Raw genomic sequence first — 13,304 nt, forward strand, 5'->3', positions numbered from 1 at the left:
GCTGTGGGAAACAATACACAACTCCTTATATGGACATCCTGGGGGCGTGTGTGTTTATAAGTCACATATCCAGGGGGGTATTCCATCAAGCAGGCTAAAGGCAAAGCCAAGCTTAAATGGCCAAGTCTGGCTAATATGAGTGAGAGTTCGGTTCCATCAAAGAGGCTGAGATTAGCCCCAACTCAGTAACCATGGAAACTATGACTCTAGCTAAGCCTCAACCATGGCTAAGCCATAACTGTGGCTCAGGTTTCCGTTCCATCAATCTGAGCCTCAACCCTGTTCCACCAAGGTGGCTAATGTGAATGCCAGCCAAGTAACCATGGTAACTTATGCTGCCAGGCAAACCTGGTCTGTAGCAGGCTAAAAGTGAAGCTTAGCACCATCTATGATCAAAGAATGGCCAATAGACATGGAATGATAAAATAATATGATAAACATTAAATATATAATAAAATGTATTAAAGAAATTATTTATACTAATAATTATATATTATATAATATTAAGTACATTAAAGAACATTAACACCAAAATAAAATATAATAAAAAATAAGACACAAATAAATACAAAATTAAACTAATTAGCAAAAAAATATAATAAAAGGAAATTTAAAGAGATCATCATTCTTTTGATGTAACAAGGGTTAGGGCCTCTCATTGATAGGATAGATGATTGATTTGCTGTCACCTTTTTTTTTACAATCAATAGATCTGTCATATGATTATTTCCTATAGAATGATAACCAACATTGCATTTCTTCATGTAATAATCTACCATCAATTGTATGATGATGATGTGATGAGTCATGTAAAATACTTTGATTAAATGTAGCCTATTATTATCAAAAATGTAGGCAAGGCAACTTTATATAGTACATTTTAGCACAAGGTGATTCAAAGTGCTTTACATAAAATAAGATGAAAATACAACAATTCAACATATAGCATCTGGGACAAAATACAGCATGTAAAAATGACAGGCTTAAATGAAAATGATATCAATTCTATACAATTGGCCATGCAGGAAATAAATTAAAGCTATCCCATCGATTTGCATAACATTCAGTTGATAAATGTGATGAATATAACTTTCTAACATTACTACTCGGGCTGCCAAATGATAAAATATGGAGAATTTACATAAATTGCAGTGAAACAATAATACTATTTTAATTATGTTCATATGAATGTTACTTATTCGGGTTGTCTTTTCCTTTTAATTTTAGGGATTTGGTTGCATTAATAGGTCCACATAATTGATTAGTTTAAAAAAAAAAACATCAAGAAATCAATTGGTAGATTATTGTCTACATATATTTTGTCCCTTTGCTGAAATACTTCATTTTCTTTGTCACTTACGCATTCAATTTGTCGGCAATATTCTGACACGCCACATCCCTCTTGACTAAGCGTCAGGTGGAGCCAGCTGATTTCACTTGATGGAACAGCTTGGAGCTAGATTGGGAGGTGGAGCTTAGTCAAGCTTCAAGCTTGCACCTAAGTCTGGCAATTCTTAGCTAAGTTGATGGAATACCCCCCTGAATTCAACAACAACAACAATAATAATAATAATAATAATAATAATAATAACAATAATTTTAATATGGTAAAAGAAGGAAATGAAAGATGGACCAGAATGAATACATTTTTTTTAAAGAGATGGTGCTTTTTTCCTTTAGAAGGAACATTTTTACTTTTATTAAAAACCTCAAGTTTTCTTTTGCAGATACAAATTTTGCATTTAAATGAATAAAATGCATTTTGTTAGCTTCCGGTGAAAATTAACTTTAAATGGTGCTTAAATATTCTGTCAAAGATAAAACTAATATATGTACAATTATATACACATATATATATATATATACATATATATATAATTAAGTGTAGAATATGAGAATATGAGTGCTGCGTCTGCCAGTGCAAGCATTTATGCTTTCAAATGTAGTGTTTTATTTCCAGGAAGTAAATTACAAGGGCAGAACGGAACAAATGCCGAGGACACAAACTAAACAGTCACGGAAGGGGTTCTTTTCTCTGTCATTTTAAATGAATTTTATATGTAGCTTATGACCTTCATCAATTCCTTGTAAATGTATGACATGTGCGCAGAGGGTCTGGGTTATATTGAACTGCACAGTCTTGTGAGGAAATTATAATTTCTGAGTCCGAGCTTGTCACGCCGTGGCACATAATAAATGACATATTTCAGAAGCAGCATGAGAAAGTGCTTGGCTGCCCTAATAGTGTTCCATTTACAATATTATTTCCTCGATTATGTTAGGGTTCCACTTCTGTCTCCGTCTGGAGCTGTGGCAGGAGATAGAATAAGCTTTTTTCATTCCCCTTGTGAGTTTGGATGTACCTTTCCAAATTGCAGATAGAAGGCGAGTGAAGGCTGACACTGAGACAGAAGGGACAGAGCGCACACACACACACACGTGCGGCAGAGTGAGCACTGTGCTAATTTCTGTAATGCTCTTATGCAGCTGCACTGTACCTCCTCGGCCATTACAACTATCACTGTAAAAAGTACATGAGCAATACTCCTTCTGCAGCAGCAGCAGCAGCAGCAGCTGTAATTTTCTTTGCCCTATTATATTTAGTAATGAAAAATCCACTTAGACAGCTCAACCTCTCTTTTAGGCCTCCAACAAAATGAGTAAATGGTTTCTCTTCATGACAAAAACATACCTCTTTGCCTCTGTGTGCATGTGCCTGCTGAGGTTTGAGAATGTGAGTCATTAAAGGAATAGACAATTATGAGGAAATTGGACTTTGCTAACAATAAAGTACTTCTCTGTATTTTGTTCTGGCTCATCTGGGTGTACGCATTGGAAGATTTTTGTGTGTGTGTGTGTGTGTGTGTGGAGGGGGGGGGTTTAAAAGGGAGGAAGAAAGAAGCCTTTTTGTGCTCTACAAAAGTTTTTTAAACCGATAAATGGTACCATGACTAACTATTTTAAAGGGCGATCGGCAGAAGGCTGCGCGCTGTCCAGTCCAGAACTTCACGTCTCATCCAGCACAGCTCATCCCGCTCTGCTGTGAGGTTAGAGGCCCCTCATGGACATTATGGATTACATTAATGCACACACTGTCTCCTCATAGCCATAATAATCCTCACACCACTTACACATGTATACACTTCACAACCTGCTCAGATATTCATCATCAATATTTTCTAATCCTGATCAAGCTTTAGTTTTATATTGTGTTGTCTCCTTTAACTGTGTCTTGGACAATAATTGCTTTTCTTTTCTTGAGATAAAATAATAATATATATTTGTATTTTTGTTGGCATAAAACAAAGTCCCTCAAATTTGTACTTATTTGCGTTCTACCTCTGCAGATCATCAGAAAAAAAAGTTAAAGTTGGCAGTGGGACTTCATGTGTGTTAAACGTGTGATAAATACTAAGCACGTACAGTACGTTGCTGCTGTCGTCTTGACACCGCTGTAGGTTAGAAACTAACGGCAGCAAAGCACCAAAGATATATGAGCAGACGGCACATATATCCTCTTCTTCTTACCTGCCCTTAAAACACAGACTCTACAGTATACAAGCACATGTGCTTGGTGGTTGTGACACAGGTCTGAGTTGTAGCTGCCAGGACAGCCCATGATATTTTGTGAGCACAGTGTGTCCGTGCACCTTAATGTGCAGGGAGATGATGCAGCAGCTTATACAAAATCCTGGAATAAAGCCATTATATAGAATGTGTGAATCTAAAAAGATGTCATTTTGCAGTCAAAGAGAGACAATTTATCGGTGGTGTGACCGTCCGACCTCCAGCTGATGGCTCAGGTCGGTGAATAATGATTCCCTGGATTTAAAAGCTCACTTATGCAGAGCTGAAAGAGTGTAGAAACGCAACTGACAGGCCCACAATACAAACTGGCCTCTACTTACGCCGTACTCCAAGTCATTACCAACTTATGTGGCGACCAAATCATCGCTACCATTTCAATACCAGCAGGATGTGCTTGAAAAGCGGGACTTAAAAGAAATATACCATATAAATAGACAAATGAATGACAAGAAAGAGAATGTTCACTCCCCCCACTTGTCCTTTCTTTCTCCACCGAGATGAAGCCGTGTGACAATCTGGCCATTAGGAAGGTAATTTTACGAGCAGCGCCGAGTGCTTCACCTGCTCCTTATGCCCCTTGAACATCATGAAGCTTTGTTCTTGTCCCCCCGACTTGACATTAACAGAATATGTGGAGCTAACGTAAGTTCTGTGCAGGTCGACATGGCTTTCTGCACTCAGAGAGTCAGTCAGTCTGTCTGCACTCGGAGTTTGCACTGAACTTGCGGTGAGAGAAGTTGTGAGAGTATTATGTGCTCCTGTTGTCATGTGTGTGTGTGTCGTTCACTCCTGGGACAGGATATAGAATGAAAGGTCACATCATCAAACCACTGGGCAAAGAAGTAATTAATGGGAAATGAGATTGCACCAGATGAGATTAAAAGATTTATGGATTTAAGTTCAGATTTATTTTGTGGTTGTGTGAGTGAGGTACCAGCGGTGGAAAGCAATGAATTACATTTACTCACATTACTGTAATTGAGTAGGTTTTTTCTGTAAGTACTGTACTTTAAATTTAAACAAATAAATCACATACCAGACACTTTGGCAGTGAATGATGAGGACAGGTGAGCTGGTGCTTATTAAGGTCTCTGAGAGAGTGAGAAGGTTTTTCAACCACGTTTTTTCCTCAATAAAACTTTTTGTTTTCCTTAATTTGACATTGTTAATACACTATAATTAACATGCAGTAAATTGAAAATAACTGCCAGATATTGAACATTATTATGGAAAAATGGGCAAAAGCACTTAGTTACAGGACATTTTCTGGCCCTTTTATGGTTAAAATAAGCATTGAAGACAGACATTTTGAGGCTTAGGTGTTAGAGGGTTAATGCCTGGGGTTTTTATGAGCAGCAGAATTCACCTGTGAAACCTTTTGTGGGCGCCTCTTTGTGTTTTCATTTATACTACAACCTGTTTACGGCCGTCTTGTGAGTCAGTCCATCGCAGGGACACACACACAGAGACAACCAACCGTTCACTCTCACATTCACACCTACTGTCAATTTAGAGTGACCAATTTACCTAATCCCCATATTGCATGTTTTTGGACTGTGGGAGGAAGCCGGAGAACCCGGAGAAAACCCACGCACACACGGGGAGAACATGCAAACGGCATGCAGAAAGGCCCTCACTCCAACCTGGATTATCTTGCTGCAAAGACAAGAGTGCTAACCACTACACCGCCCATGTGGCCCTAGATTGTGTGTAAATCAGTGTTTGTTTGTTGGACACGAGCGTTGCCATTCTGCTGCTGTTGGAAAGTCGGTGTCACTTGGGTAAATGAAAACAAATAACTTCAAAAAAAGTCAGAACATAAAACACTTGAAATACTATAACGAATGGAGGCAGCAGTGTACAGTGTAATATAAAATGCACGACTCTCTCTCAGGCAAGGGCCTTTCTGCATGGATTTTGCGTGTTCTCTCTGTTTTGTGTGTGCGGGGGTTTTCTCCGGGTTTTCTCCGGGTTCCTCCCACAGTCCAAAAACATACAGATTTAGGGATTACGTGTCAGTGCCTCATATAACCATATTTAAAAACCTGAACTTTCCCTTTAAACAGGAAAAAAAGAAAAGAAAAATCAGCCAGCTTCTATTTTGAGGACGTATTTTACACACACACACACACACAGACTAAAATGTCCTCACTCTGTCCTACTGCACTTAGAGAAGCAGATTTATGTTGCCTGTGAAAAATTATACCAACAATCAAAATTAATGATTCATTTATGCAAACTCACACACCCACGACAAACATGTCTTCAAATCTCGTCTATGGGGGATATTATCGAATCTTAGTAATGGACCTGATCAGAAGTGGTCCAGCTGGCGGCTAACTCCTGCCCATCCATTAGAATTCATTATCACACTCTCGCAAATGTCTTGCCCTCTAACTATGTTTGTTTTCGCATCGAGGCCGGCGCGGCCTAATTGTAATTTATCAAGCGCCCCATAATGTTAACACATTTAAATCTTGCATTTAGTGAGTCATTTATTCAGGTTCACAATCAGGAGAAGTGGTGAGGCCATTTCTGCTCCCACTGTTTTTGTTTTTTATTTCCAGGGCACAGGTCCAGTTTGCACCAGCCTGCACTAAAATTAAACACATGAATCATCGTCTGCTTCAGTCATTTACAATAAAATATACTACTATACTACTACTACTTCCGTTTGTTTGTAAAACATGTCAATTTGAAAATTCATGCACAACAATAATCATTAGATTTTAGCATTAAAAATGGCATTTTTCAAAAGATTTTCAAAAATCACCAACGCTGTTAATGTAGGGCATTAACTTGACATCGCTTCAGTAATTGACTATAAAATATACTATTACAAGACACTATTGAAAGCCTATGACCACTATACACTTAGTCTTTTCTGACTATAAACGCGTTAAACGTTCCTCATAAATGGAAAAGTCTGCATTTCATATGAAATCCCTACAATTTCACGCCATTCAATTCAATCATCTGTTACTGAGGAAAACTAAGATGCCTCTGAAATCCAATTCAATTAGCCTGAATGTGGATGATGGGGGCGGGGGGGGCGGGGGGATGGGTAATTATGGGATGGGTGTACAGAAGTGCAGACAAAGCTGAGGAGAGGCTGAGTGATCGGTGAGGAGAAGCCTTCATTTTGCTGTGTTTCGTTAACGAAACACATGTGAGTGTGGAGTGTATGACTATACTAGAAATAACTAATAACTAATACTATTTGCTTTCTTGAACTAAACTAGACAGACTTCTTTTGGGCCTGTTTCAAAAACACATATTTAGATTTAATGTATACACAACAGTCATATTTGAGATGCACATCTGAGTTTACTATCTTAGTCAAAAACTTACTTACTTTATGTTATTTCACTAAGAACATTCAAAAATGATTGATGTAATAAAAAGACAGACAGACTTTGAGCTGAGCTGTTTCATGTCTTCCTTTTCTTTCACACCTTTAAAGTCATATTTGAATCACCTGTCATCTGGAAAAAATATCAAAAATAGTTTCATGTCATTAACTATGCGAATAGTGTAAGTCACATATTTTTACACCTATGACCTTCAACAGTTCACACAATTCAGTCATTTATTTGCTTTTGCCTTCTGTATTTTTTGTTCGGTACAAGTTTGATTAAAAACAGTCAGACATCTAACATAATATTATAAATAATACACACATTTTTAAATCCTGGATTAAAATGGCTGACTTTTGACAATGATAATTGACTGATCACATGTCTTTCGTTTTTTGTTACAGTGTCTTTGAGTGACCTGAAAAGTGCTAAAAAAAATCTATTATTACTATTATTATTATTATTATTATTATTATTGTTGTTATAACAGATGTGTGAGGTGTCTTACTGTAGGTCCTGTGCTGAGTATAACAAAAGTGTCTAACATTTGTCTTTTTGGTTTTGTGAGTATTTACAGCATGTGTGTTGTCAAACTGACAAAGATGTTTATTTTATTACAGTGTTTCCCTCTATGTGTCAAGGCAGACTACTCAACGACCCAATTCACAATAATATTTGTGCTGTAATACAACGGATATTATATGATTTATGACTGTTTTACTGCCATTTCTGTAAAACCCATAAACCAGCCATTTTCCAAGACATATACCATGCTTGACAAAACATGTTATTGTTTTTTTATTTGGCAAATAACAAACTGAATTCATCTTTTTATACCCAATTTGGGCTTCTTCTCTGAGAAATCATGCAGAAATTAATCAAGCATGTCATTCAAACACATTTGAACAAAACATTTGAAAATTCATGGATAACAATAATAATTATAATTTAGCCTTAAAAATATAATTTCAGTTTCAGAGCTTCTACATTGGTGTAATAACCGTTACAGAAACATACAGAAATGATTTTGATAATTACCAGTGCTGATAATTTAGGGGAGCTGTGGTGTTGAGTGGTGGTCTAATAAATTTGCCAAGCACTGTATGTTTTATAATAAAAATCATTATGTGCATGTGTTATTAATAAAGAAATCCTGAAAACCCATCTGTGGGTCCTGACTCAGCCCAATGAATGAGTGCTTTAGTTTAGGTTGTTTTTAAGTTGTTTTCAGGGCCACCAAACCCTCTCCTCTTCTTCTCAGTGCCGCTCACATTTAGATGTGCAGTGACCCCAAGTCAATTTCAGACTGATCTCATGAATCCTACAGATGCAACACCACCCCCCACCATCATTTCACAAGAAGGTCCTAATGCATCTTCAAGGGCCATCCTGTGCTCTTTGCTGCCTCGGTCACCATGGAGATTTTGCAATAATTCAGCAAATGATAGGGTTAAAGAAGTACACATTCAGCTGAGCATCAACAGCAGCGGCACAACTGGTAAACACGTGGATGTTAGGAACAACGAATGTCCTGAAATACGGGGGACTTGACATGGTGCTTTCATGCTTTTAAAATAAATTCACGTCTTTCCCCTTACAATCATCATCAAAAAAAAAAAAAAGCCTTAAAAATGGTCCGAGCCATCTTTTGTGGCTGTGTATGGAGGGGCTCTAAATGGGATGTGAATTGATGGAAACAAGGACAGAGGAGCCAGTGGAAGGATGGCACGGATGTAAAGCTGGAATAGGAATAAAGAATTAAGAAGCACTTGATATTCTTCAGGCACCAGAGGCCATTAAGGGAGTGGTGTGTTTTCCAAATTAGAGTAATGAGGGGTTTGGTACCCAGCGAGCTACATGAAGAAGAAAAAAAAAAGTAGAGAAAACGAGGGGAAAATACACAATACTTTGAGAGAAAAGCAAAAATCTTCAAATGACAAGTATGCAACTGCTTCTGTAGGTTCGGCAACTGTGGTGTGCGACGAGTTTGTGTGCGGAATATGTTTGAGACACTCAGGACACACAGGTGCAAACACTGCAAAGAGAGGTGGGAGTGCGGTGTCAATGATGGAAGAGTGAGAGGCTGAAAAGAGAGAGAGATGGATGTGAATCACACTCTGCCGCTCTCATCCCAGCGTGAGTCCATCTTGTCCTGGTCAGACCCCCTGCCTCGCCTCCAGGGAAACCGCTTGTGTGCGTGTGTGTGTGAGTGTTTTTGTGCACACCTGTGTGTGCGCTCTCACAGCAGGGGAGGAAACTCATGGGATGGAGGGCACATGCAGCGAAACACAAATGTATTCATAAAAAAAGAGTGGCTGGGCCGAGGTTTTTCCAGGAAACCGTCACAAACACGAGGATAAAGGCCGCGTTATTTCTCAGAAAAAAACTAAAAACACAGAAGAACACAGAAGAAACAATCCTAACAGATTTAAATGCAGCTCCATATTTCACTTTCTCACTTATTTTAACCAATATGAATGAAAAAACATGAACCTATCTTGGGACTGAAAGTTTGTTTTTCTTTCATAATTTGGGGTTGAATTTGACAGATTATTGTCAAAATGTAGTTTTATACTTAAATTGACTGCAGCTCCTATCTTAAGACCCCCATTTTTTATTTAATCTTCTTTTTATAAGACTGTGAGACAGCACATAATAAACAATCTACAGCTTGATCTGTCACTGTTACTTATGTTGTCCAATAAGAATAAAAACATGAATCTTTCATAATTTGGGATTACATTTTCAAATGATTTCCCACCCAGTGCTTTACGAACAAAAATGCAGTTTTATAGTTGTCTTAAATTGATTGCAGCTCCTAACTTAAGACGTAAATGATCTATTATTATCTATTATCTAATTATTATTATCATCTATTGCTCGTCTTAATAAAACAAAGGATTTGTTGCCTCAGGATATTGTGCTGGTCACTTGTAACACCTTATGTGTCACACTGCACTAACATTTGGGGAAATATTTCTCTAAATTTCTTTAAAAATCTCGAATTTGGGGAAATATTTATAAAACAAACTTGGATCCTATAATTGAACTTCAGAAAAGAGGAATTAGATTATAAAATGAAGTTGCAAACACAATTTTATGCCAGTGGATTTACAAAAGCCACACACAAAATCATCCTGGGAGCCGGATTGGACCCACTGGTGGGCCAGTTCTGGCTCACAGGCCGTACGTTTGACACGGCTGGCTTAAGTGTTTCACAGTATTATTACCTTATCGAGCCTTTTTTTTTAACTTACATTTGATTTAAACCATTCCAAACATACTGTATTTTGTGCGATTCACGTTCACCAGACATACTTTAGAGGGAGGTGTTCGTATGAGAAATGTGCCACTACACCCTAGTGTCTGCTCTCCTGCACACATATTTTCAGGGACCCTTTTCAAAATGACTCGGCCTGTGCCAGGACACGGCCACGTCATTATCTGTCAATGAGCAATTAAAGCACCAATCAAGGTTTGTTAAGCAGCAGAACAGTGAGTATATGCACATGCAGCAGCGGCCACATCAATGTTTGTGTAGCCCGATAGGATTGTCAATAAGATAATTATCCACACTGTTAATGGTGTATCACTATAATTACAGTTATAGAAGTCAGAGCACATTAGAACATCTATCTATCTATCTCTCTCATCTAGTTATCTATCTATCTATCCATCTCTCATCTAGTTATCTATCTATCTATCTATCTATCTATCTATCTATCTATCTATCTATCTATCTATCTATCTATCTATCTCTCATCTAGTTATCTGTTTTTCCTTCTCTGCTCTTACCATCTAATCTCATCTCATCCACCTCTCTGTGTGTCTCCCTCTCCCTTCCTCCTGATGCTCCGGATGGTCTCCTCTTCCTTTGTGCACTCTCTTGAGAGCTGGTGGATGACATCTTCATCTCCATCCATCCTCCATCCTCTCCCTATTCCCCCCTTCTTCCGTTTGAGTGGTGCTACATGACAATCCAATATCCACCCGTCTCGGCGTCCTAATACTCTCCCACTTCTCTGGTTTTAACATCTGTTCACTGTTCTTTGCCTTTTTCCCAGGTTTTTCCTGCATGGGTGCATTTGTGAGTCTATATGTACTTGGATAGTGATACAATTGTACTGTTTTTATGTGAATTATATTGACATGACCATGTTTTGTTTTTCTACTGCTGAAAAAAAGGGCAGCAGTATAAAAATAATAAGAATATCGTCCTGCAATACGAATAATCGATTGCAGGGCGACAACTGGAGATTTTTGAAAGTTGTGAACGCACAACAGTTTTCTGTGGTAAAAGAATCTTTGTTTGGTTGATCAGTACCAGATTATTTTATATTCTTACATTAATCAGAAAATCCTTAGTAATATCCCCAAAGCACACGCACACACAAAATCAGTAGATAACCCGCCAATTCCAGGGGACTATGCAGATTTTCATATTTTTCAGGGCTTCAGATTAAGTTTTTATCACAATTATATTTAAATTGTTCAGAAATAAAGTCATTAATGTTGTCTTACAATTCTTCTACAGTAATCTGGTTCCTTATTTATATTTATTTTATTTATATTTATTTTATTTATTTATTTATTCTTCACGATTAGTCCTAATATTGTTGTTTATATGAAACCTTGGATATATATTGTAGGCAAGAGGCTGACCATACGGTAAGTCTGTCCTAAATAAGTCCTTTATCGTTGTGTATACCTGAGTGAACGTCATCTTTGCTTCCATCAAAGCCATAAATGCAGATTATGAAACAAGAATGATCTAATTTTATATAAGCCACCTGCCGTCATCAGAGCGGAACATTTCTAAAGCGTCTTCCAGGAAATGTTTGAAATAAAAGTGTATTAAATACCTGCGGCGTGAGAGGTATGAGGACAAATTGGCTTGATCCCGCGCTGACCTTTCCAAAATTTACACGAGTGAGTTTCTTGTAGGAAAATCATGTCGGCAGCAGCTTTCTTAATAAGACGAATATTGCTTTTCTTGTAGTGTTATCTCTCAGAACCCTTGACATCGAAAGAATTTAACATGAGTACAACAGGAAAACTAATTTTCAGTCACATAATAGTGGAGAGCAACAACCATACAACAAAAAGGTCACACCTCGTTGGAGCCATGTTTTGTACCCATCACCACAGCACAAAAATTTAGTTATTATGTTATTGAAATGTCACTCCACACAGGTCAAGGCACAACTACTATTTTTTGCCACAATTCATTAAAAACCACCTCACACACGTGGATTACACCAACCACAACACAGGAAGTGCCGCTCTGTAATCAAGTCACTGACCACACACAAAAAAAAATGTTGCCTACTACTAAATCTGATCACAACACCCAATAAACCACCAGTGACACGTTAAACAAACCAAAGTCTGCCTGTGAGTGGTTTTTACTGGACTCTATATTGTGCAGGACCGAAGTTATTATAGTTCACGGAATAAAGACGTTTTTGCCAACTGAAATAAAATTAAAAACAACCCAATAACTAACTGAAAAGGAATTGTGTGTTTACTAAAATTATAGTGAAAATGTGCTCAGTGCCCATAAGTTTTTTTGGTTCGTATGAAATGGCAATTTTGAAAGGTTTTATTTGAGGCAGCACTTTTCATTCATTCATTCATAATAAAAAAAAATTGTTAATACTACAGGACATGAGGTTATACAAGTTAAACATAACAGTCATTATGTAGTTAATTGGGTTGCGTTGGTTCATCAAAGTGAATCAAGTTTTTTAATTTTGCAGTTTCAAGCCTCGGACCAAGTGTCACTGGTGTGCACGAAAAAATAAAAAGAATGAAGATATTTCTCGACTCAGGGAAAACTGAGTTTGGGAAGCACAATTTTTCAAATATACAACCCCTATTCTAGTAATACAAAGCTAAATGCAAATCGGTGAAGTATTCCTCTAAATCACACAAAGATCCTGTAAAAGGTGACAGTGACTCGTGTATATCAGTGGACTGTTCCTAATAAAGTGAACAGTGTCAGTGTCTGGAATCGATCATCAGACATCACTGATCCGTCCCAGCTTTTTACTCACAGAACTATGGGATGAGTTTTGCAGCCAACTTTTTGTGGAAGAAGGAGAATATTAATATGAAGAATAAACCTAGGGGATAATGAAATAGCTCTCTTTGCCAAGCAGGCTCAAATAAAAATAATACTAATAGTAACAGTGATGTAAAATTGAAACTAATTTATCATCACCATAATTACATTTAGAATAATATTATTACGGACATAATACAGTACTGCAATACTAGTGTTAGTATGTTTTTTGTTGTCAAATCATATATACATTAACTGATGAGAACGCAAGCATCGCCAATATTCGCAACGCAATA

This window comes from Solea senegalensis, linkage group LG5 (assembly GCF_019176455.1).
Source record: "Solea senegalensis isolate Sse05_10M linkage group LG5, IFAPA_SoseM_1, whole genome shotgun sequence".
NCBI classification, from domain to species: domain Eukaryota; kingdom Metazoa; phylum Chordata; class Actinopteri; order Pleuronectiformes; family Soleidae; genus Solea; species Solea senegalensis.